At 37.6% G+C, this 25378-nt stretch overlaps 1 protein-coding gene and 1 long non-coding RNA gene across 2 annotated transcripts in view; one reads left to right on the top strand and one right to left on the bottom strand.

The window, feature by feature from the left end:
* Positions 1–4070, bottom strand: part of LOC108447174 — a 14848-nt gene extending 10778 nt beyond the window's left edge. The window contains exons 1-3 of the long non-coding RNA XR_001862584.1: positions 3999–4070; positions 3736–3803; positions 3534–3648 (exon numbers count right to left, since the gene is read on the bottom strand). This is a non-coding gene — a long non-coding RNA (uncharacterized LOC108447174). The remainder of the gene's footprint in view (positions 1–3533; positions 3649–3735; positions 3804–3998) is intronic.
* Positions 1–25378, top strand: part of CHRM3 (cholinergic receptor muscarinic 3) — a 251517-nt gene that overhangs the window by 116921 nt on the left and 109218 nt on the right. The window contains exon 3 of the mRNA XM_008635324.2: positions 11675–11775. The gene's annotated coding sequence lies outside the window, so the exon portion shown is untranslated. The remainder of the gene's footprint in view (positions 1–11674; positions 11776–25378) is intronic.

The raw sequence follows: 25378 nt of genomic DNA, 5'->3' as shown, positions 1-25378 counted from the left end.
ATGTATGAATGCTATGCATAGATTTATTATAAAATTTCATCAAAATAATCTTTTAAGAAACAGTGACCTTAATTCTTCAATTTGAGCACAGTACATTTAGAAGTGGAAGAGAGAGACTCCTTTCCTTGTGTCTCTTCCTTTTGGGATGAGCTTTGGCTTGAGTAGAGTATTTGGGTTGCAGCAGTTTAGTAACTGGGATTACTGTGAGGTGAGGATATGGGCAAAAACCTACCTCCAGAGGCAGTGGAATATGATGATGAACTTTTTTTCTGTAATCTTATGTGGATTACGGGGTTTTTAATAATCTCAAACTTGTGAGAAGAAAACTACAGTGAAGCCCAGCAAGTCTGCTCTACCATTTGGTAGGTACTGTTGCACTGTTAAAATGACGAGAAAGCAGCTGGGGAAGATACTTTGCTCAGAGTGGAGTTTCCCCCCTTCCCCCAAATCAGGTGCATCCTTCTTCACTGAAGTATAAAATCCTAGGGAAAAGGTCGTGTCCTAACAGGCACAGATTGGTTGCACATCAATTTGCTGGAGAGACTATCATGAGTTTACTGAGTGGTTTGAATGCTAGAACGTTGTAAAAAAGGCTTCTTTTAAGTAAAAGTAATTGTCAAAGTCATGTCCACTATAAAATTCTGTTCTCTGCATGAGGGCAAATCTCTTTCTCATCTAACTTTTCTTTGAAATTCACCTCACTTGTCTTTGCAAGTACACAACCAACAGCTACTCTCCCTCTGCCTGAAATAAGATGATACCACCAGGTTGAAGGCTTATAAACCCCACCTGGGAGCTTGCATTACTGGACCCTTACTATTACCCATCATGGGTTTCCTTACACTGCTTTCTTCTCTTTCAGAGTGTTAGGCCTTTAAATATATGGCAATTTTACATCTAATGCATATACAACAGTGTTTGAGGCATCAACACAATTTTTATAATTTCATACTGCTTTTTGAATTTACAGTCTTATTAAAATATTCCCAGTTGTTCCTTTCATTTGCTGGGCTGAGAAAGAGCTATTTTCATACTGTGTAGCTATACAAATAGCAGGACCTTGAAAGGTTGACTTGTTTGATATTATATGGTAGGGAAAAAAAGTTTTGTAGATGGAATTTATTTATTTGCTGCAAGGTAATAAAGACTGTCCTTGAAAATTACTAGCTGTTAAAGAACCACCCTGTGATTTGAACTGGTATTGCCATTAAATTAGCTCCCCATAAGAAAACTGTACTACTTAAAGGAATAAATGACACCAGAAGCTGTTTTCAGCAGTGCTTTGCCAAGCAGTCTTCCAGAGCAGTACCAATATTGAGCAATTAGGAATGCTTGCTTGTTTTTGCTTCATGGGCGTTGACACTGGATTTCTTTCATTGATTTAATGTAGAACAAGATTACGACCTTATTCCTGGACTGTAAAAAAGGATATAAAGAAATTTTTTTTTCTTCTTAAAAAAAAAGGAATATGATAACATTCAGAGTTGAAGCAGCTGCTGTTCCTGTCTGTAACCAATATATTTGCTTGGCTGGCAGCACTGTTTTAAAAAAATAGGAGGGCATGAAGTACTATCTTAATGCCTGTTGAAGCTAAACTATGCTTTACCAAGGTTTACAGAGGAAGATATCTGCAGGTCAGAGAACCTGTGCTGAAAGAAAGGTGGCATGAGTGGTGCCTAAAGGGTGATATTGTAGCTTCGTGTTCTCAGAATAATCCAGTCAGTGCAAGGACAGTCTCTTTCCTGTGGAAAAGGATGGCTAAGGGATGCATTATATTTGGAACAGACATGCAGAGCAGCACCTTGCTCTCCTCCCTGTTTCAGAGCTCAGTTCAACAACATGCTATTCTTGGTAGAGTTCTTGTGAAAACCAACGTTTAGCCATGACTCCTGAAGCAAACTGATTTCTCTACTGACATATGTTTACAAAGATTGGTGGCATGATTTTCTCTCTATCTAACGTTACCTGTTACATAGTTATATACATCAGACTCATTTCCTCATTGCACATTCTTAATGCTTAGATTTTTGTTCATAAATGCTGCTAATTAAACAGCAGCTAGACAAATCAGGTAGAAATACAGGAATTAATGAGTGAGTTTAGTTACTTTGGTGACTTAGAAGTTTAGTTAGCAATCAATGGATTTCAGACCATTTTCAGATGGCTGGGAAGAGGGTGATATTTTCTGGCTTGAAAAATCTTCAGACCTTGAGTGTATCACTGCTGTATAAGAAGGAAAGGGATAGATTTTTACTCAGACTCTTGACTTAGTTTTGGGCAGAATCCAGCTTGCCTAAAGTTACCTGTCTAGGTGTTGGATATTTAATCTAAATTAGCCAGTGGGCTTTTTTCCTATGATCCTGGGGAGAAGCTCCAGCAAAGAATGATTCAAATCAGAATAAAATAAATAGTTAAGTTACATGGTATCAACAGCCCTCTTCAGGGCATTTCTTATATCTCTGGGAAATTAAGCCATAGGGATATTGCTGATGGAAAAAAATGGAGTGTTTTTTAGAATTGATGCAGTTATCATTTTTGTATCATTGGAGTGGTATTATTCCTCCTGAATGCAGTTAATTCGAAAGTTACCCATACTAACACATTTTTGGCAAGAAAAAACAAGGCACAATGAGTTCTGTTGGTTATTCTGCATTGGTATTTTTTTATACTAATGTAAGACTGGGCTCAGCCTTGAGGGTTTTCACTCCTCTTTGATAATTTTTCCTTTTGCTGCATTTAGAAAAATAGCTGAGATTTCTGTCTCATTTTCTGTAATGTCAGCAAGACGCATAACTTCTGTAATTACGTTGTTAGCTTGTAATAAATCAGGACCTTACTTGACTTAAGAACCTCATGAAGATGATCGCAGAATTTTTGTCTGTAAAGTCTTTATTAAGTAATTTAAAATCTTATCCCAGTGAGAGCCCTTGCTTGGGCTGATGGTGTGTTAATATTATGTTGCCTTCCAGAGGCAGAAAATATCATAAAATAATGCTGCTAAAGATCTTAATTGTCTCAATACATCCTGGTGTTCTTTAATGCCTCTAAATTAATTAAGCAATTTAATATTTTTATTAAGTCTTGAATTGCATTACTTTGGCAGAAATGTAAAGCTAATATGATTGTGTACCATAGGAATGGAAGTACCTGTGTTTTTAAGGCTTGTTCCCCAACATTGCAATTATTAGTAAATTTCTAGTTCAGAAGGTTCATAAAGCATTTTACTGGTATGTTCCTGGTGGCCACTGAATATGTAACTTAAAAGGTCAAAAGCACAATTACAGGATACTTCAGAAAAAGAGTATAAGAAATGAAGGTTATTGCCAATGGCTTAAGTGCCTGTAGAAATGGAAAATATGTTAAATAAAACATATTTGTAGGAAAAACACTGCTTCTCATAGTCCAGGGAAAGACAATAATAAAGCCAAACACAGCAGTCCCTGCCAATCTAACCAGATTTTCTTCTTACCTTCAGATTCAGCTGTTGGCTTAAAGATAGTTTAGTTTAGTTTTTACAGAATCTAGCCAAGTACCTGATTTTAGTATTGCTGGTAGGTAGCATTGGTTCACATCACTTTGGGATTGCTCTGGTACAGTTAAGCTTTCCTTGATGACGAAAATGGTTTTCCAGTATATTTCCACCTCCACCTGTAACAGGAAAGAAAACAGGTATGAGTCCTCTCCCCAGTTTCTAAGGCATCTAATTTTTCTGGAATATTTAAAAATCTAAGTCACCTCCAGTTATATCATCTATCAGAAGAAGCCCATCATTTTCTTTGCCTTCCAAAGCATCACTGGGAAAACTGTATATACAGGAAAAACAGAGTCATTATGCTTTAGGGAATGTCACTTCTTCTGTGAATGTATAGAAACAACACTATCTCTTTGATTAAATTGAAATGCAGACTGAAACATGCATGGGCAAAAACCATGTTTATTCCAGCTAGAAAATGTGGCTGGGGTTGCCATCAGTTCTCAAGAGAAAGGTGTACTTTTACATTTTGTCTAGGTGACAGCGCTTCCATTGCTATAATGCCTGTGAAATCACAGAATAGCACAGCAGTGCTGCCTGGCAGGAGTGATTACAGTGAATCAGTCAGAAGTGCCTGCTCTTATGATACCACTTGTGGACGTCAAAGCCTACGTACAGCACACAAACCTTCTGGTCTGCACTGATCCTCTGTCCCCTGGTTAGGGTATAGGTCATCCTACTGCTTTCATAGATATATCCCATTAGAGCTTAATCTCATGTATCACCGAGTTTATATACTTCTGGAGTCATTTACAGTGTTTTACTCATATTAACTCATCTGAGTAAACATATATCAACAACAGATGTTGATTACTACTGCCCTTGGTAGTAATCAGTCCCAAGCTTTTCCTAATACTCAGAATTAAATAAATCCTGAGCAAAGCCAAACCTGTATTATCTGAGCAGAGGAGTTAAAGCGTGGTAGCAAAGCCACTGGCTTATTTTCCCTGTGCTGTCTAGTTTTAGTAGTGCATTGGGATGATACAGTATACTTTGTAATTTTGGGGATCTGATTTGTTGATTAAGTTTTGAATTTAATGACAGAATGTGGCATGACACAAGAGTCTCATGTCAGGGCTTTTATCTTTCCACATGTCATTCCTTTCTTTTTTTTTTCTTCCTCATCCCTTCTCCCCACCAGGCAAAAGCTGTTCAGGTTTTTATTTTGTATAAACAAACAAACCAAAGAAAAATTCAAGATACTGATAAAGAAATGGCTGAGCTGCTTTTTCCAGTACTGAAGTTCTATATACTAATTCAATACACAATTAATAACAGATCTTTAACATCAGCTGCACAGAGAACCATTCTGCAAGTGATCTTAAGAGTTTAACAGGTTTTCAGACATGAGCAAAGGCATGTTACAGTCCCAAAGCATACTTAAAATGTTCTCCCATAGCGGGTCAGGACTGCTTTCCCACATTGAGCCTTTTTCTTGGTTTTTGCTCCTCCAGGCGCAGGGGGACAGGGACAGGGGTTGTGGTCAGGCTCCTCTCTGCCTCTCCTTCTTTCTCATGCTGCTCCCTGTTCCAGCCTGAGGCATCCACAGGCTGCCTTCAGGATGAACCTGCCTGGGCTCTCCATGGGCCATGCATCCCACAGAGCACTGCCAGTGCAGCTGCAGAATTCATCCGTACCCTTGCAGCCAGCTGGAACAGATTGCACCTGGCATGGGGCATCCTCTGCCTCTCTTCACAGAAAGTCCTGCAGCATGGACTGGGAAGCCCAGAGCAGAGGTAAATCCAAGGCTTCTTAGCTGATTTTATTTCCGTGTTTCAAGTGGCATTCACACGGCCAGATGTGTCAGTGCTGCAATGTTTGCTGCTGTCCCTGGGGCATGCAGGAATATCTTCCTTACCTTCTCAGGGACCCTCTGGGTGCCTGGGAATAGCCCCAGGATGGGGGGGACATCCCCAGATGGCGGGGACACCTCTGTCACAGTATCCCAGGGTCCTGCCCCCAGGGAGGGGAAGGCACCTGCTCCACAAGAGCTGCAGTTGAGGCTGGAGGTGGGCAGGTGACCCCATGCCAGGCTGTTGGCTGCACTGTGGATGTATAAGAGTGGATTTAGTAGGTGGGTGTTGGAGATTATTGCACCTCTTGCCAACAGCTTATTTCTTCTCTGTGCTTATAACCATCATTAATGCCATAATTCTCATCAGATGTTTCAGTAAGACATTTGTTGGGTAGTAGTTTGTATCAAGGATACAAAATAAAGAAGTTTTGTGTATCCTTGCTACAAAATGGAGTTTAAAAAGAAATTAATGATTACTTGGATTTTCCTTTACTGCCTGGCAGGCGTAGTTAGGAAAGGCCAAGTTATAGGACATTTCCTACCTGGGTATCCCGGTTAACAAGCTGCACATTTCCATTAAAAGACTTACAATCCCTTTTCAGGAAAGTCCATCTGCTTCCAACTGATAAAGCAGCATATTACTCACTGCACATTCAGCTGCCTCATGATAATTCAAAATTTTACTTAGGCTTTCCCACTTTCTCAGATTTAACACACCAGACATGTATCTTGTGTACATAAGTCACACCCAAATATTTCCTCAAATGCTGAAAAGTCTAATGTTTCATGAGACTTTTTTTTTCTGTTTAGACTAATCAGTTACAGTAAAAAACACTGTAGGGGGGCTTATTAGTTGCAGAGATGGGTGGAGAAAAGGCTATCAATACGAGGGTCATTAATACATTGAAACTTTTGGGTAACTGTTAAAGTGAAACTGTGTGAAAGAAATGGAGCGGTATGTTTGCTCAGGACATCTTTTTCAGATAAGGCTGTCTTCCATGAGAAGGGGTATGTTTTTTTCTCCCATGCATATAGTGGAGCCTAATCTCACTCTAAGTGGCTAGATGGATCAGAGTATTTATAGACTAAACAGTGGATGGAAGGGATTTTAAAAAACAGTTATTAAGGATGCCAATATGTGATCATGAGAAATGAACACTCAGGAAGGCATTAATCAAAACAGATTTAGATGTGCTGTGTAATGGATGGTGAACATAGGACACTCATAAAGCTTACTTCATCTCATCCTAGGGCCAGCAACTAAAACACATCAGCTCTGTTGAGTGGTTCTTTGGTGTGGTAGCTTTTCTTGTGTTGACTCTGAAGCCTGTACAGCTCAGGGGTAGATGCCTGTAACTGCAAAGATATCAAAAGTTAAGTGGGACTGCTTCCTAAGTCATTAATGCTGATAACTGTATACCAAATAGTGAGCTTCCTGTTTTGGTCTGTTTAACCATTATTATCTTTTAGTGTCATATAAAATTATGCCTGACATTTAAAAAATTTCAGTGTAAAATAATAATCTTTGTCAGAGACACTAGTAGTGAGGTATCAGTAAGCACCTGAGGGAATAACAATCTAAGAGAGAGTCTAATCACTTTGCAAATTTTAAAAAGCTTTTGTGGTTATATGCCAGATGTGTAGAAAACATAAGTAATAGAGCAATTAGGTTGAAGTACACTTCTAGTGTTCTTTTCCTGATGTTTTCCTTTTTTCCTAGCTGCTTGTTCTACTGATTATTCAGACACTGTAGTGCACTTCTGAGACGCTTTGTATATGAACTGAACTGAGTTGAACACCTTTATGCTGAGCAGTCCTGAGTATTTCCATGATAGGCACTCAGCTTTGTCAATAAAACACTGAAGTCCCTATTCTAGAGTGAAACAAATGTGACTGAACAATTTTTGAGCTATGAGACTACCAAACTAAAATCATATCTGAAATGTTTGGATTTTGTTTTACCATGCTCCTCAGAACTTCAAAACAAAATGAAGGCTTCTAGTTCTCCAGCAGCTGAAACAGAGTTGGCTAAGACAGTACTATGAATTGACATGTCTTCACCAGGAACATTCTCTTAATTCAGGATATTAATCGTTAGTTTTTACCTCTGTAAAACTGAATGAAAGGAGCATAAAATGATTGGTTTTAGTCATCCTGAATAAACAAAAGTAGAGCAAGTTGAATGAACTTGAGTGATAATATATTTGTCCCAGTAAAGAAATTCTGTTTTGATCTACATTTTGCACATTTTTCTGTCATATCAGTGGGGAGGCACTTTTCAAGTGTACAAACATTGCAGTTGCAATCTCTTACCATCCATCTTTTATATTGTCTTGGTCCAGAATGATCCTAATGTCTTTCTAATGAGATCCACTGAAAGAAGTGCAAGGCAGAGACGCTTCTTCCAGCTTACAGTCTTTTTTATGTCTGAAGCTTAAGGATCAAAGTATTTTCTGCCCTTTAAAGGCCATTGGAAATAGAACTTGCCCTTTTTTCTGATTTTTTTTTTATCAGGATCATATTCATTATTATTTATGTTCATTCAACTATTAAGATGCCTTTTATCTATTTAGGTACCTCTTTAGGCTTTTTTGAGGTTGATAAATGTGATGTGTAGGAGTGTTGATTTTTAATAGATTATTTCAACAAGAAAATAAAAATATTTAACTAAGTCAAATTTTTGAGACCTTTTTTGTCCTGACAGCAAGGCAGAAATTGCACATAATTCATGTAAAAGATCCCAACACATGAGATCACCTTTATCTCTCTTGATGCACACTCAATGTGAAATACCTTATTATGTATAAAGTTTTACTGAGATCACCTTTATCTCTCTTGATGCACACTCACTGAAATACCTTATTATGTATAAAGTTTTAACACTCCGTGAATTTTATTTTTCATAGAGAGGAACCTACTTGGTGAAACACAGGAACTAATTTTCTCAGTGCAGAGCCAATGCATGCAAATTTGTCTTCTCAAGTAAACAGGATAGAAATTACTGTATCCATAGTTTTGCTTTCCACAAAAGTAGTTCTCTTCTTTAAAGGTCTTTCTGACACTCTAGTCTCAAGTGAGATTTTATCAAAAATAAATAAAAATCTAAAGGCAGCACCCAGGGTCTCTTCTTGTTTTAAATATTCTCATGAATATAGGAAAGGAATCATGCAAGTCATAAAATGTGATTTTCAGTTCTGTACCTGGAATATCGAGTGCCTGCCTATCCAGACCACAACTTTTTTTTGGAAGGTATTGAAATCACAGCTGTATTTGTGGTGCCATAAATTCCAGTCCTCTCTTCTTCATAGCGTATCTCTGTGTGCAGGGCCTAACTCAAATTCCTTGGCTGTGTTACCTCCCAAACCACACCCAAGTGAAAATCCTGCTAGGACCACTCTCACAGTTTTGTGGCAGAGATTGAGTGCCAATGCCTAGAAGCACCCCTCAAATTAAATTTTCTAGGGCAGACATGGCAAAGGAGGTTAGAGGTGGCTGATGATGGCTTATTTAAGGTCCAGGGTTCATGCTGGTAGCTGGAATGGGGTTTGGGGGTTTGTTGACAGCGTTGTTCAACTGGAGCTTGATGTTCTGCATAAGCTGAATTGTCAACTGCCTTTGGTTATTATTCATAAAGAGTTGAGTTTATTAGCTTTGTAGCTGAATATACAAACAGCACAAGCTTATTTGAGGAGACTTAGTTTATTGTAAATTAAGGCAATGAATTCCAAAGCTCTGAGTCACAACCTGCATTATTAGGAGGGTAAAGCTGGATTCTTGGTAGTAATGGTATAAAACTAAAGTAAAGTAGAAAATTGCAGGGAAGAATTTTTTTTTTTTTTAATTGAGAATAGCTTGAAAAGCTAATTTAATAATAAATCAGTTTTTTGCTAACTAAAAGCATAATAACTCGATAAGAGGACAATTATTAAAATTCCAGTTTTAATTGCCAGAAACTTCAATTCCTCAGCTAAAAGGAGGCTTTACTAACTAAAAAAGGCTTCTATTTTCAGTTGTTTTGCAGGCTTAAAGTTTGAAAGTTATTTAAAACTGACTTTGATCATGTAGCAGAGTTTTTTAAATTACTTTTCTGCATTGATAATGTAAATGAGAAATATTTTTCAGCCTTTATACTTTCTGAATAAAAAAAGGGTCAATTAATTTTTAAACTTTCAAGTTTTTTTTAAGTGTAATTCACATTGTTGTTTCATGTTGTTGACACTATGTAAGCATTCCACTAAGGACCTCTAGGGACCTCAATCAAACAAAAATTGGTACATACTGTGCAAATTGTAGTTTCTCTACGTGAATGAATTATTAGTGTGTAGATTCACTGCTGCATCGCTGGAATGAAGTACTAAAATCAGAGTTGCTGTCTTGAAAAGTCTGGAACCCTCCTTCCTGAGCCAAAAGATCGAGCTTTACCACCAAAGGCTCCATGAGATCCTTACAGAGCTTCTGTGTCACTTTACAGAGTGAAAACCCTTTCCAGGTGGGAGGGAGTTCTGATGCACATGATCTCCCTGGCTGCTCTTTGCCTCTTTCTGAGAGTTTTGCCTTCTTTGGCACATGACCCTTGCTGCAGACGCGCTTCCTTGTTTTGCTCTTCCCGTGCATTGTCAGTCTGGGAGCAGTGGTGGGAACACAGCGTTATAGCAGTGTAATGGCCAGGCTGAGAAACGCCTAGCGAAAGAAATGTTTCAGGAGGTGAGTTTGGTGTGACAGTCTCTCATCAAACATAGATCCTGGCCTGAGAAGGTCAGTCTCAAAGCCTGTTCTTGAAAAGGTGTGCCACACTGACATCTCCAGCTAGGAATTGCTTCGCACTGCTTGCAAGACAAATAATACAAATTCTGGCCATATTTAATCTGATTTGCTTCCTTTCTGTCCATTCATTCAAATATGGCCTCTCCTGTGTTTATTTGGTTTAAGGGGCTGTTCATATTGGCTTCCACTCTGACTCATTGCATTTCTTGACTGTGCAGGGTTAGTGAAGGGAACAGGTGTCATCCAGGAGAGTGTTTTACCAGAGGAGGGAGAGACCTTCATGGTTAAAAGGATATCAGAAGTGTGTTACAAGTGCTGGGCTGGCATGCAGCAATGTACGTGGGTAGTCAATGTGTATTTTCTTCCCTCCTGAAAATTAACTGGGATATAGTCTCAGCTTTGTTAATAACCTCAGCCTTGTTTTTGCTCTTGGGTTTTGGTGTTGTTTTGGGCTTTTTTTCCTGAGAAACTGAACATGCAGCATAGCAAATATATTCCCTCTCTGGTCTGTTGCCTCCTTTTACTCCTTACCTGGGAGTAAAATCCCTTGGCGTTCTGGTACAGTATGAGACACTGAAAACCTGTGAAATATCTTGATTCAGATTCACTCTTCTGTATTTTAAGTTATTCAAAGGGGTCTGGAAGCCTTAGGCTGCAATGGCATGCAATAAGTGGAATAATAATGGCACATGGTTCTATTTGGCCCTAATTATTTGTAATGAAATGGAGCATGGTGGTCAGTTGTTAATCTTTCTCCTACACTTCTGACTTCAGAAATTTACAACACAAGAGGAAAGTGTTTTGTTTAGGTTTTAACTATTAATATTTTTGCTTCCTCTGTTACACTTTTTACATGAAAAATAATATTCCAGACCAACTTTTTAATTTGGTTAGCTTGAAAGATTGCATAATTTGGAAGAAAAGGAAACCCCAGTTCTTAATTCTGCCTTTGTGTCAACCTGCTCCTTGGTTTGAATGGGCTCAGCATCCCTTCTCCCTCTCTGCTGGAGGTGCCCATTTCCAGACTTGTGACTGACAAACTACACAAGTTTGCCTGCTGATTCGGCTGCAGATTTATAATAATAATCTCCCCAGGAAATGGTAGATCCCCCAACACTGAACACTTTTAAGATTTGGCTGGACAGTTTGCTGGGCTATCTTGTCAAGACCGTGATTTTGCCAGGAAAGGTCCAACCTCATATTCTATGATTCTATGACTGCTTGTACTATATTGGAGAAACTGTTATCTTCAATACAGTTTGGTCACCAGGTTTGAAAAAAATCTGAAAATACACAGTAGGAGGTAGGTGTGAGCAGCCCAAAGGCTTGTCAGTACCATGTTATTACCACTGCTCCAGATCTCTGTGTGATAAATACATGCTTGAGTTGTTCTATTTTCACCTAGGTCTCTCAGATTAAAAAAAAAAAGAAAAAGAAAAACCAGTATTATTTGGCAATAAAAAGTATTTAAAGCTTTTGTCTTGTCTTGCTCCAAATGAGGCCTTTTGGCTTTTATGTCTGTGTTTTCCCCATGTTTCTATAATCTATTTTAATAAATGTTCCATCTTTTGTTTTGTTCACAGCCTACATGCTGACACAGTACCAGTTTTGTTTCCAAAAGAGGAGTTCACAGAATTACAGTGTCTGATCCAACTAGCTGCTCTGATGATCCTCACTGGACCATGTAGGTAAAATTCAAAAAACCCTGTATATATCCACACCATATCTTTGACAGTATTCAACATACTGGGAAACAGCTGATTTTTGGCAACAGCGCTCACTTTGTGGAGTCAGGATCTTTTGGAATTATTGGACTACAATATCATTAAGGCCCTTTCTTGTCAATAGAAGCACAAAAGTAGACTGTCATGTGTTACAATGTGCATGGTCTTCTTGCCACATCTATTTTAAGTAGTTGTGGGAGCTGGCAACAGTGTGATGCCCATCATTCCTGTAGGAGTACCTGAGCTAACTTTAGTAGCAGCTGCAGCGGTGAAATTTTCAGCATAGGCACAAAACCCAGCAGAGAAATTGAATAAATTCTGAAGCTGCTAGTAAACCTTGAGCTTCTTGTTGTTACAGCCACACAGCTAGCAGAATAACAGCTAGCCAGGAAAGAGATAGGCTGAACAGGTTTACATGCATGAACCTCTGTGGTTGTCTATAAGAAGAGTAGAGGAGTATCATGGTATTAGTATTCAGAAGAAAGATGCCTTCACGCTATTTGTGTTGATCATCTTGAGCTTCTGCACAAATCTTCAAGTTTCAGACAAAATATAAAATGTAGCCAATATTCTATCTCCAGGATTTCCCTATCTGCAGAATAATTCAGTTTTGCTATGAAAGAGGTGTGAATCCAACAATTTTGATTCAGTTTCTTGAAAAGTGTATTTTTCCTTTTTGTTTTGATATGCTAGCTGCATTTAATTTCAACAAGTCACCTCCCTCTGAGCTAGCAGACCTAGGCAAAGGACTAAATTGTTCTGATTAAATTGCCAGCATTTATTGTCTCTTGACTGCTTTCTCCCTTGTATGCTATGCTGTTTTATGTCTCAGTTGCAGTGGCACTTAAAATAATTCACATGAATAGGTAAGCTGCAGAGTTTATGTCTACATTATAATTGGTGTTTCTTTTATATTCCTAACACTGTAAAAGCTCCACCTTGGTTTGCATTTCTAATTTTGTGGAAATGAACTGTAAACTTGGATGTGTAGCAGTGGTTTACATGGCCTGTATTTACACATGCTGGCACAGTCTCTGCACATAACAAACAGCTCTCCTCACATTCTCTTTTGGGACTGTGATACTGACAGTTTATTGTGATTGTTTCTGGAGCATCTTGAGATTTCAGTCATTCAGTTCTGTCTGGAGAAGGTTTCTAAGTAAGTCATCTCAGTAAAGCATTTTCAGAGTGTACTGGCTGAATTTTTTATGGCTTCAGTTTTAACAGCAGGTGTCTCAGATGAATCCTGGAACAATGCTTATCCCTGCTTTTGTATCCTGAAATTATGACAAGGTATATTACACGCTATTACACACAGAGCTGACTTTCATGTTGTGTTGACTATATTCCAGATTTGATTAGATGGTTTTCATATATTTTGCAAAAAGTGAAAGGTTGTGGTTTGGGATTCTTATGTTATTTTCTTTTTTTTTTTTCTTCCCCTAAGATGGCAGTTTTTCTATTAATAAATACTGAAAACATATTTTTTATGGTTTGGTGGTTAAAATTAAATTTAAGTTATCATAATTCATAAATGGGTTGCCATCTCCAGAATGGAGAAGAGATTCATTTCTGTTGTGAGTATCCAAAGTCTTTCCCAGTTGTAACTGATGGGTGTAGAGGGATTCCTTGTGGAACAAGGGCGTATGATACCCCTGGAAAGACTGGACAACCCAGGGTTGCTGAGGAAAATCCCCTGAACAGGCCCCTGGCTGCAGGCAAGCCTGGAAAGCATCTGGCTGCAGGTAAGCCAGGATAATACCTGGCTGCAGACAGCCCTGAAAGTCCTTGGCAAAGCAATACACTGGTCATCTCCCCCGCTGATTAGAGGCTGTCTAGAGGGACTGGGCGTGAATCTTTGCAAAGTAGATATGAGCTTGTGTAGGTAAACAATAAAGGGAGAACGATGCTCAAATTGTATCGGAGTACGTGTCGTTACTCTGGCCAGCTCTCCAGCCTCGGTCCCTAATGGATGGGTAGGAAAGCAATCCCAAAAGACATTTATTATGCTGGAGAGGGTACCGAGTCTGAGCTGAATGGGAGAATGTCTTTTTTGTGGCACAACTATTCCTTTGCAGAAAATTTTATAATTGATGTTGAATTTCAGGATACCCGAAAAGAACTGGAACTGCGCTCAGTTTTAGTGTGAAAGGAAAATAATAAAGAAAATACCTAAATTTATATACTTAACTTCTGTACATTTTGTTAGTGTCCACATCTCTCGACCTGTATAGACACGCAATATTTGTCACTTAGACTCCGATGTGACCATGGGGAAACAGTAAGCAAAAAATGAAGGGTTAAAGCACCAATCCATATAATCCATTTTCAGAAAAGCCAGAGATTAATATCTGTTGTTTAGGTTTTTTTCTTGATAATAAATTAATGGCAACAAAGCCATTCATGCAAATAAATCAATGGTTTACTTTAGATTTACACTACACTGTCATGCTACCTCTTAAGGGATTATATCTCTAAAGAAATAATAAAAAATGTTCTTTATTACCCGCAAATGTGCAGAACACTAAACAAAATTTGTCAGTTGTTGTGAACGTGTTATATTCATCAAGAGGAACAGCATTATCTTGCTTAGCACAGGTACATTAGCTAGACTGGGCTGCCAGAATCTTAAAATCTCACCTCAAATGCAAGGATAATGGTCACTATGATGTGCATTTGTCATGTAATGCAAGGAATACTTGTGCTTGAGTAGCTTTTAGCAAAGTATAGATGTTTCCAAAGGTTGTGGTACATCTTGAATCTCTAAAATCAAGTGCAATTTCTAACATAATTGGTGTCACTTTCAAGGGTGAACTGCATAATGTCTTATCTAAGAAGGGCCAGAGGTAATGTCTTTTCTTAAAAGGTTTGTACAGTAGTATATGGAGAAAGATTATTTTTAAAAAAACCAATTTGTAAAAATTAATTCATATTTGTTCATATAGTCATAAATTTGATGTAAATATTTTAATGGATTGAAATGTCTACCTGAAACTTTGTGATGTTGATAAAATCTACCAACTCAATCAGAAATGTAATGCCAGAGTTTTATAGTTACAAAGAAACATTTGCTCCTATATATTATCCCTTGAAAAATTATTCAAGCTCTTAATCCAAGACTAATAAAAACTTGTATTTTAATTTATTTCTATATTTATTTATTGGCTTTGGTAGTAGGTTAGAGCAGAAAAGCAGGTTTAACAAAAGGAAGGGTCATTTCAAAGCATATGTAATCTGTGATTGTGGCTGCCATGAGATCATGCTGTAAGCAGTTGCAGAGTCAGCCAAGTATTACAGTGCTTACTTGCCTGTTCCCTTTGAAGTGACATGGTGTGACGTTATTTCAGCAGAAACATCACAGCTTAGACTCTTGTATGTCTGTGCTGGCATGTTAAGCTAATGGTTATCCATGAGGGTAAGGTACTATTATGCTTTATAAAGATGATTAATGGCCAAAATTAATTTTCTAGAAACTATTTCCTCTTTGTCTCTAGTTATTTAACCAACCCGATACAGTAGCTATTGATGGTGAGGAGAGCACATAGATTGCGGTTCCACTTATTCATTCATAGCTGCTTATTTATTTGTAAATAGATAATTTTAATTACTTGGAAGAAAAAAGGTGATACAAATTAGGCATTTGTAATTTGCCTCCTGAAAGAAAATCTGCTGTTTATACTTGAATTAAATTTTTAAGGATTTTTGATTTAAATTAAAGATGGAAATATTTATACAGAATATAAATTTTCCCAGCTGAAACTCTCTCTAGGGTATAGTATAAACAATTATTTTTTCATTATGTGCATTAAAAACTCAAGTGAAGTGATTATGGCTGAGTTCCATTCCCTCTGAAAAAACATAATGTTTATCGACAAAGATCTTTCAATAACTTTTTTTGAAAGGAAGAATATTAGTTTGCAGAATTACAAATTTTTATTTCCTCTGGCATTTAAAAAAATCTCAGGTTTTCTTGTAGTGCACTTTACCAGACAGATCATGTTTAACTTGTGAGGACTGACTAGTTTGCAGCTGTAGGTGGTATGTGAAATACAGACTTCAGGAAGAGCATGATTTCCATAATCACTTCAAAGGAAATACATTATAAATAAAGTTCATTTCTCTGGGGGCTTACAAAACCATTCTGTTTATAATTTAAATTACATTAAGCTAAATAAAATAGTACAACAAAACCCTCAAGAGAAAAATACTTCATTTAAGTTTGAACATTACATTACTTCCATTAATTGGAAGTATTTTATTCTCGCTCTAATAGTTTATTTTTCATGGAATATATATAATTAAAAGTGTTTTCATTGCAACAGGAGTAATTCTTTCCCATCTTGTGTTCCAAGCCCTTGTGTTCAGTAGATCACTACAGTTCTATTTGCCTGCCTTCCTTCCTTCCTTTCTCAGTGCTTTATTACGAGTGACTAACGCTCTGAGCATCAGGCTGTGACAGAAGATCACCATCGCTGTGTCACGCATGTTCAACTTTGTCAAACTCGTACTCGAACCGAGTCTCTCAACTCAGCCTGAAGTTCTGTATCAAAACAATGGTGGGGGGTGAAGCTTTCTTCTGTAGGAATATTTTAGAATCTGCTCATCCAAAATATGCTGCTTGCTCTTTCCAGGGTGCTTGCAGGGGTAACTGTTGAGCAGGGACCTCATCACAAGCAACAGAATCCATTAGTCTCCCTACTCTGTAAAGATAACTTAGAGGCAAGGGAGCCTGATATGATATGAAGATAATATGTCTTCTAGGAGAGGATGACTAGGAAACTATTGAAAAACCTTAGTGGACTATCTAATTGTAAGAGTGATTTATTCTACCTTCCTTTTTCACCCCGTGACAAGACTTTACAGGCTGAACTTAATCAAGCTATCATTCCTAAGAGCAAGGAGGGCAGTAAATCTGTACTGCTGAGCTCCTCTAATATTGACAGCTTTGCAATATGGGTTTCTGTAGAGATAGTCTAAGCACATATAAGCTTACAGGAGCTGAAATAGGTTGTATAATAAAAGCAGGCCAATCCTATACACAACACTTATTTCCACTTTAGAGTCAACTTTAAAACAGCCATTAACTTCAAATTAATCCGTATTTAAGTCTAAAATGTGCTTTTTGTTTCATATAACTTAATTTCAAGTTATTAAAACTATTTTTACATGGGAAATAATTGTTTGCAGCTAGATATTAACACTGTTGAAATGTATTAAAAAGAAAGAGGCCATGCACATATTTTTCCCTAATTTATAAAATGTTTGCTTTTTTTTTTTAAGTGCTTTCAAAAAGCAATCGTAATCAAAACTAATGCTGGATTGAATAAAGACTTTGTTGACCTGAGAGTTCCAAGTAGACTAGGTAAACCTTGAGGGAAAAAAGTAGTGCAAGATGTCAAAGCTTAGACATGTTTTCTATTGATGCAGAACCTTGAAGTTTTATGAAAAAAGTAAAGAAACTTAGTCACAAAAATCTAAAGAAAAAAAATCTTCAGTAAAATTTCTAAGCTTTTTCATTAACATTTAAATAAGGTTATAGTTTCATTGTATACACTAAGGAAATATTAGTTTTTCCTTTCTGCTTTACAGGATTTTTTCCCTCCAATATTATTTGTTTGCATTTCAAAACTAGCTTTTGTTCCTACTGTAAATGGTTGCCAGGTGGTTAAACAATAGAGGCAGTGAACTCTAATGAAATACCAACATTACTGTACTGTGGCAAGTAGGAGTTTTTCTGTATTGTTTTTAACTTTCTCCAAAATTGGGCATACTGGTGGATGAAAAGCTGGATGTGGCCCTCTTGCATCCTAGAGAGCCAACCATATCCTGGGCTGCATCCAAAGCAGCGTGGCCAGCAGGGCAAGGGAGGGGATTTTGCTCTTCTCCTCCACTCTGGTGAGACCCCACCTGGAGTGGTGTGTCCAGCTCTGCAGACCTCAGTACAGGGAAGACATGAACCTGAAAATAATCAGAGGGCTGTAGCACCTTTACTGTGTGGAAAGGCTGAGAGAGTTTGGTTTGTTCCTGGAGAAAACTCCAGGGAGACATTATTGCAGCCTTTCATGACTTATAAGGGACCTACAAGAAAGATGGGGATAGACTTTTTATCAGGGCCTTGTGATAGGACAAGGGTTAATGGTTTTAAACTGAAAGTGGGGAGGTTCAGACTACATAGAAGGAAGAATCTTTTTTACAATGAGGGTAGTGAAACACTGGAGCATATTGCCCAGTGAAGATGTGCATGCCACATCCCTAGAAGTAGTCAAGACCAGATTGGATGAGACTCTCAGCAACGGTCCCTTCCAACACTTTTATTCTATGATTCTATGAAAGATATTAAAAAATAATTTTCATTAGGCAGTTAAACTTCACCATAATTATTTTTTTCCCTTTCTTGTCTCCTATCCATTTTGACCAACTTTAAGGTTAATAGATAATAATTTTATATTTTATATTTTATATTTTAATAAATGTATATTTTTATTATTTTAATAAGTTTAAGATGCATTTAAGATGCATATATCACCACATATTTAGTTCAGCTCTCTGGTTGGGATGGTTTGTGGTAGGCAGAATAAAAAGCTAGTTCCTTATTAAAAGTCAGAGACTTTTGTGCAATGGGGTCCATATTTCTGTAGGTAGATGTATGTTTGAATCTCCAATAAACTTGGCAGGCTAAGATGGCTCATGTCCTACTTTAAGGGCTGATAACAAAGAAACAAGAGTCCTTGGAGAAATTTAGGTTGACAGCAAACACTGGAAACATGGGGTGGGAAGGCAGCAGTCCCTTTGTCCCTTTTCCCAGCTCTCATTGCAGCTGTGTTCCCCTTGCATTGCCTGCTCCTCTCCAGACCCATGCTGCACAAGGTTCTCCTTGATCTGTGTCAAGTTCTCCTTGTAAACCTTCATGTGCAAGGACTTAGGGAGGAATTTACAGTCGTTATCACAGTGATATAACCTTAGGATTTCACTGAAATGTTTTTATTGTTGTCATAGAGTGCATAGCCGAAGCAGTGAGGTAAAAGGAATGCCTTTAATGAGGAACTTTGAAGTGAGGGTTTGTTTTGAATTTGCAAATTTGTCCACTTGACTAGTTGTGCACTTAATCATGCACTCTGTCTTCATATGCACTGCCACCCAGCCACCCAGCCATACTCTGAATGACAGCAAGGCAGTAGATTGACATGCTTTATTCAGAATATGAGTCATAGGCGAACAAAGTTGCAAGTCCACTGGATCTGTTGTTTCACTGTAATTTAAAGTCAACTTTCAAATGGACAGTTAATGTGGAAAGGAAAATATTTTAATTCCAAAATATCCAAAACTTTTATAACAAAATATTTATATAAATATGTATATAATTTATTACAATTTTTATAACAAAATATATCAGTCTCCTGTACCTAGGAGAACACTTGCCTGGCCTGTTTTTATAGTTACATTTTTCTGAATGACTGCTCTCATCTCATACCTGTGCCTGTCATATTGTGTCTCATGATTTTACAGCACTGTCTTTAAATATCCCCTCAAATCGTACTCTTTTTTTTATCATTTTGAACACTGTGGTGAGCAACTGAAAATGAAATATTGCAGTATTAAAGTCAGATATACTTCAGGGTGCGTTAAGTTACCTAAATGTGTAAAGATGTAATGTAAAATGTACTACATTTTGCATAGCTGCTACCATCTCTCTGTTGTTTTCTTATTCATCCTACAAGTTTTGTAGGGAATGCATTGCGTGTGATGTGTTGGTGGCTGCTATCAAAATATAAATATTAGCAGATATCATATTGGAGGTGTCAGTCCAGCTGCAGTTAGTAATCAATGTTGCTTTGAAGCACAGAATGCAGGAAGAAAGGAAAAGGTCCAGACAAAGAAGCTGCATCTGTACTGTTTCCCTGGGGTTTTTCAAGCTTTTTTCCATTGTAGACGTCATTATAAAACTGAGATTTATACTCTGTTCTTGGGCACAGTGCATCACTTGTGTTGGGAGGTTCACAGTTGGCTCTAGCCAGATGGTCACTGCTGATTTGCCTGGTGCTGGGGGAATTACAAAGCTTATGCTTTCATGCCAGTGCATATCTTCTGAAGAAATGCCTGAATTTCGTTGGGACCCTCTTGCAGAAATGATCATACCCTAAGGTATAGTGACTCTCAACATCTATTCCTGTATTGATTTAAATCTAAATTAATAAAATTGTTTGCATAGGAAAAAACCAAACAAAAAAAACCAAACAAACAAACAAAAAACCGAAAACAAAACAAACAAAAAAAACCCCAAAAAAGATTCCTCAATGTTCAAAATGTTTTAAAATACCTGTTTAGTGAGGGTTTTGAGTAGGTAACTATGACTGAAGCTCATTGTTTGAGAACAAATTAAGCAAGTGCTGACTTAGACATGCGCTGGTACACTGTGCATGAGAGAAGACTTAGACTCACATTCACTGTAACTACTTTGTTGGAGGGCTTTGTAAAACTTACCCTAGTGATTGATAGAAAAGAAGAAATTAACAGAGTGCCTCTACATTTTTTTTAGTTGTGGATATTCCATGCCTTACATTAATTTATATTGACAGGTTGACCATGTTGACAGACTGACACTAAGGAGCAGAACTTAGGAATGATTGCATTCTAGGTGTAAAAAAGTTGATTCGTGATGATTCATCAATCTGAAACCTTTCTCAGAATTAATCAATTAAATGATTAATTTAATTAATTGAAAGAATTGTTGTTGTTGCTTTGGTGCTTATCTTATTTGATTCACCTAAAGTGAAGTTAAAAGTATTTTCAAGAACAGCACAACAAATTTGCAATGTCACACAGTGGCCTAGACTATGCCCAAGACAAGGTTTTGCAGCACTTGGGAAAGATCAAGAGAGAATTTGTTCACTGGAGAGCAGGGCTTTCTGCAGCAAGGTAACAAGAACTCGGACTTGGTAACCCAAATGCCCTCTGCTTCTATTTATAAATGGCAGTCTGTCAAAGCATTTTCAAGATTTGTTTCAGTTTTTCTTTGTGCTCACTTTTTAGCATTTGCCTCAGAGCTTTTTTACGCTGAGGGTGGCAGAGCACTCGACCTCCCAGGGAAGTCGTGGATTCTCCCTCTGTGGAGACATTGAACAGCAACCTGGATGCATTCCTGTGTAACCCCCTCTGGATGACCCTGCCACGGCAGTGGTATGGGACTAGATGATCTCCGAAGGTCCCTTCCAGCCCTAACACTTCTGTGGTTCTGGGATTTTTCCACTGCTCTGTGACTTCTACATCATTTTTCTGAAGACCAGGGTCTCAGAGTCTTCTGTGTTAATTGTGGACCACTCCCTATGCAATCTCTGGGTTACAGAGCTGCAGGCAACACAGCCTGCAAGGGAGAACTTCTCAGCCTTGTTCCTGATTTTAAGGTGCACTTCAGGCACTGGCGCTTAATCTAAGGTTCCTGCAGCCCTGGTGGGATTGTGCAAAGGGATTTGAACAGCTGGAGGCTTGAGAGGGCTGACAAACATGTACTGGGGCTGCTCTTTGGCTGGCATTTACCAGCTCGAGCAACTTGTAAAACAAAGCTTGAGAAGCAATGTTTTGACACAAAATTTGTTGGTGACATTTGTAATAATGTGTGTCTTCAAAAGTACTGATCCAGATCTTCAGGCTGTGTTGCTCTGAATAATTTTAAAAGTGTATCTTCTTCCCTTCTGAAATATTAGCAGACGTTGCATGGTTAATAAGAGTTACATGTACTGAAAGGACCCTGAGGAAAGAAACAACAGGTGTTTCATGTCAGTCTTCTTTTTTTCATGTGGTTACACCAAGATTGGCTGTAATATACTATATTTTATTTCTCTCTCAACAGAAAATAGGTTGCATTGTATACCAAAGTATTGCCTGCGGCTTCTTGGGGAGAGGATATAGACTCTTAAGTTTCTGGTCTTATTTGTGCAACCCAGTGCCTCTTTGATGAACTGCATTTCTACTCTCCTCCCATGCATCCACTCCTAGGATTCCTTTTTCCCCAAAGAGCAGCCAAGATTGTCCAATCATTATTATCCATTTTCTTTAGGCATCTTTCTTTTTGGGGACTCTTTGGATTATATGCCTAAACCCCAGTCAGCATTAAGAAAGACTTAAAGTACAGACAAATTAATTTTCTTATTAATCTTTTTGTTTAATTTGGAAATCAAAAACCTAAGGACTGTGAATCCACAGATCCCACTTTCTCTCTTGTCAAGATATTTTGCATTATCACGGGTTCTGTTAGGAATTTTTCGGTCCTTTGTAATTTCTGAAGAAGCCTTTCGGACAAACTGTACCAAGTATCTACCAAAATATATAAGGTTGTGTAATGCATTAGTTGTCATTAAATGCTTAAATTAGGTCCCTAGTGCACACACGTACAATCACTGATGCTTATATATGTATCAACAGTTTTAGCTCTAAAAATTTCAGCTCAAACTGTAGTAGCCACTGTCATTAATTTCCTCAGATTGTTTCTCAGTACCCCATGGGATTTGTAGGAGACAGTCAATAGTTATTGGGATATTTGCTGAGGTTTCTTCCTCTCTTTAAAGAGAGTTTTAAATTTTATTTCAGTGTTTTCAGTGTGTCTGATTAGCTTTTTGCAATTAAAAGAAATTAAAAGAGCACATCTTGAACTGGGAAGAAATGCTTGTATTCCTTTGGGCCCTGATTCCACTAGTGCTGCCTGTGGCATAGAACAATTCTATAGAAGAGGGTTTGTTACACTAAAATAAAGAATCAAGGAAATAAAGCTTCAGACCCTCAAGACAAGAAGGCAGGGAGCCATCTGTAAAAGAGAAATGTATTTAGAAAAATGATTTCAAGTTCTAGGATTTATTTCTAAGGGGGAAAAAAGAAAGAGAAAAGATATTATATTTAACAACACTTAGAGGAGATAGGACTTCATCTTTTTAAAGTCCTGTGGAGGACCCCTATATGCTAAGCTACATGGAATTTAATCTACCTTTGAAAGATGAAAGGATGAGATGAGCCAGCCAGAATTTGAGCCCCTGCTTCCAGGGAGTCCAGATTTTTCTACCTTAGTGATTAGATGTCAAAGCTACTTTCTCTGGCTAAAAATCCCTCTAAATCATTGCTTTAAAGAATTTTATACGAACTGAATGTATCTCCATGACGTAGCTAGGAGTTTCCATTATTTCAGTGCAGGGAACTAGAGGATCAGGAATCAGGTATTTGAGAAAAACACAAACTATTCTTGGTTGTTTTCTTCTTTCTCAGTCCTTTTTCATTTAGGACACTTTTCGCATAAATAAGTAATACGTCTTTGATTTTCTAGTTCAGTTTATGGTATAAAGATCCCAAAATGTAGGCAAATATCTTTTTTATATATCAGATGTAGAAAGTTCTCTGAAAATTAATCAAAAGGGATTCCTTTCTTTACCTATATATGTATACATGTACTTGGGTTTGTTTTTTTTTACCTTTGCTCTCATAACTAGAAGTTTAAAAACTGTGGAATTCTGTTGTTCCATTTAATGAGGCTTGAATAAGCAAATTATAATGGAAATACAGAAAAGCAGGCAAGTGTTCTTGGTCTGTTATTACTTACTGACTTAAAAAGGTTGGACTTTGTATTCAAAGTTTTAGATATAAAAGCAGTATTTTTTTTTCAAATATAGTAATATTGTATAAACCTAACATGAATGAAAACATCTTTTTTCTTGAAATGTATGGTTCAATGTAATAGCACATATTTTAATTTTTTATTTTTGTAATCAAAAACTTACTTTTAAAATTTAACATAATCAGAGATATGAAATTTTTTTCATCTTTTTTTTTTGTTTTAAAATTCTATTTAGTTTTTCACTCTGAAAGTGTCTAAAGGAACTTAAATTTTCAACAAGATTTTTTTTTTTTGAGTGCAACTATGTATTTTTGACAGTTTCCTGACCCAGAATATTAAACTCAGTTGTAAGTGAGGATTGGGTCAGAGAGGAGAAGCACATGATTTCTGAACTTTGTGCCAGTGGGAGGGACATGAACCCAGGATTTTTCTGCCCCATTTACAGGGAGCTGAGAAGCAGCAGCAACAGTATTGCACTGGGAAAAGCTGTGCATTATTTGGTTTCTCACCTCTGTGCAGAAGTATAAAAAGTGGGGTGGTCGGGATAGTCCACTATCTATTTTTCATCAGAAAAATCCCAAGGCAAATCAATCTTTGTATAAGTGCAAACACATCTCTTGGAAAAGCATGTTTTTCCAGCTGATAGTGACTGAATGGGCTTATATGCGTCTCTCACCAACTTACTAGACCAAGGAAGCAGAACATTTATATGATACTGTTAATCTCAAAATAGCACAGGAGACTTTAATCTGCAGTTTCTGATAGTGGCTAGATAGGAAGCATGGATAGACTGTTGGACACTGCCAGCTCAGATGGGATCTTGGTAGCAAGGACTTGAGAACACCGCTGTCTGACGGCGAGCACAGCACTCTCTTACTCACAGGTGCAGATGCCTGTATCTGCTGCTAGGAGTAGCCCTGCACAGAGGGCTGTAACAGGTAGGCTAGAGTGGATGCCATGTAACAGTGAACTCCTGTTTTTATTTTGTGTGATGTTTCCCCAGTAAATTGCTTTCCTTCAAAAACAAAGATTCTGTCATCCTCTCTGTCACCTCCTAGCCAGTCTGAATGGGGATAAGTTAATTTGTCACTGGAAGCTTTGGAAGAGCTTCAGGAAGGTGGTGAGCAAATAGATAACTGTCACTGAAGTCATTTGCTGCTCATAAGCATTCAGGAGGGACAAACTTTGAATGAAGGAGAAAATTGCTTGATTTTCACACATGGACAGGGATCAGAAACCTCCACCCTACTCAAGATTTCTTAATGTCTGGGAAAAATCTCTGATATGCTATAAATTATGCTGCCACTCAGTCAGCCATTAGGAGCCTGTCTTCCATAAGATTTTAACCTTTGATGAGATGAAGAAGATACATAATATTTGTAAAAATAAAGAATTAAACAAGGGCTATTTTACATGTATATCAGTTCTATTCTTGCTGTTTCTGTTGGAGCAAGGTCACCTTTCACATAAGAAAACTGCTAATTCTGGCTTCACATCCCTTGAGAATGAAACAGTATCTAAAAAGTGCCTTTCTGTGTGAGCCATTTTCAGACTTTCCTCATAGATCAAAAGTTATTGCACATATGTAATGTGACAAATCCTCCTAATTGGCAAGGTTTTGAGACCACACCCTTCAATTTCTCAAAAAATTTTCAGATATGGGCAGAAGATAAAGTTTTAAAACTGTATTGTTATGCCCATTTAAAGCACAGCTCTTCCTGTTACTCTAGAGAAAAACACTGGCTGCATTTCTTAACTTTTCTGTTCCTGTTCCTACTTTTTTTCTCTTATCAAATTAATGTAGACATGCTAAATGAATTATCATGTGTTCACTACAAATCAAAACCCTCTCAAATGAGACACTGTGTCTGTGTACTGCTGTGAGGAATCTGTGTGGCCCAGGTTTTCTGCCTTATTTTCCATCTTTTCAGTTCTGTCAGCCACAGAGAAATATAGTTAATAAAATC

Source organism: Corvus brachyrhynchos, unplaced genomic scaffold (genome assembly GCF_000691975.1).
Source record: "Corvus brachyrhynchos isolate BGI_N302 unplaced genomic scaffold, ASM69197v1 scaffold595, whole genome shotgun sequence".
NCBI lineage: Eukaryota > Metazoa > Chordata > Aves > Passeriformes > Corvidae > Corvus > Corvus brachyrhynchos.
Note: the sequence above shows the minus strand (reverse complement) of the source record. Positions and strands in the feature narration are given on the sequence as shown.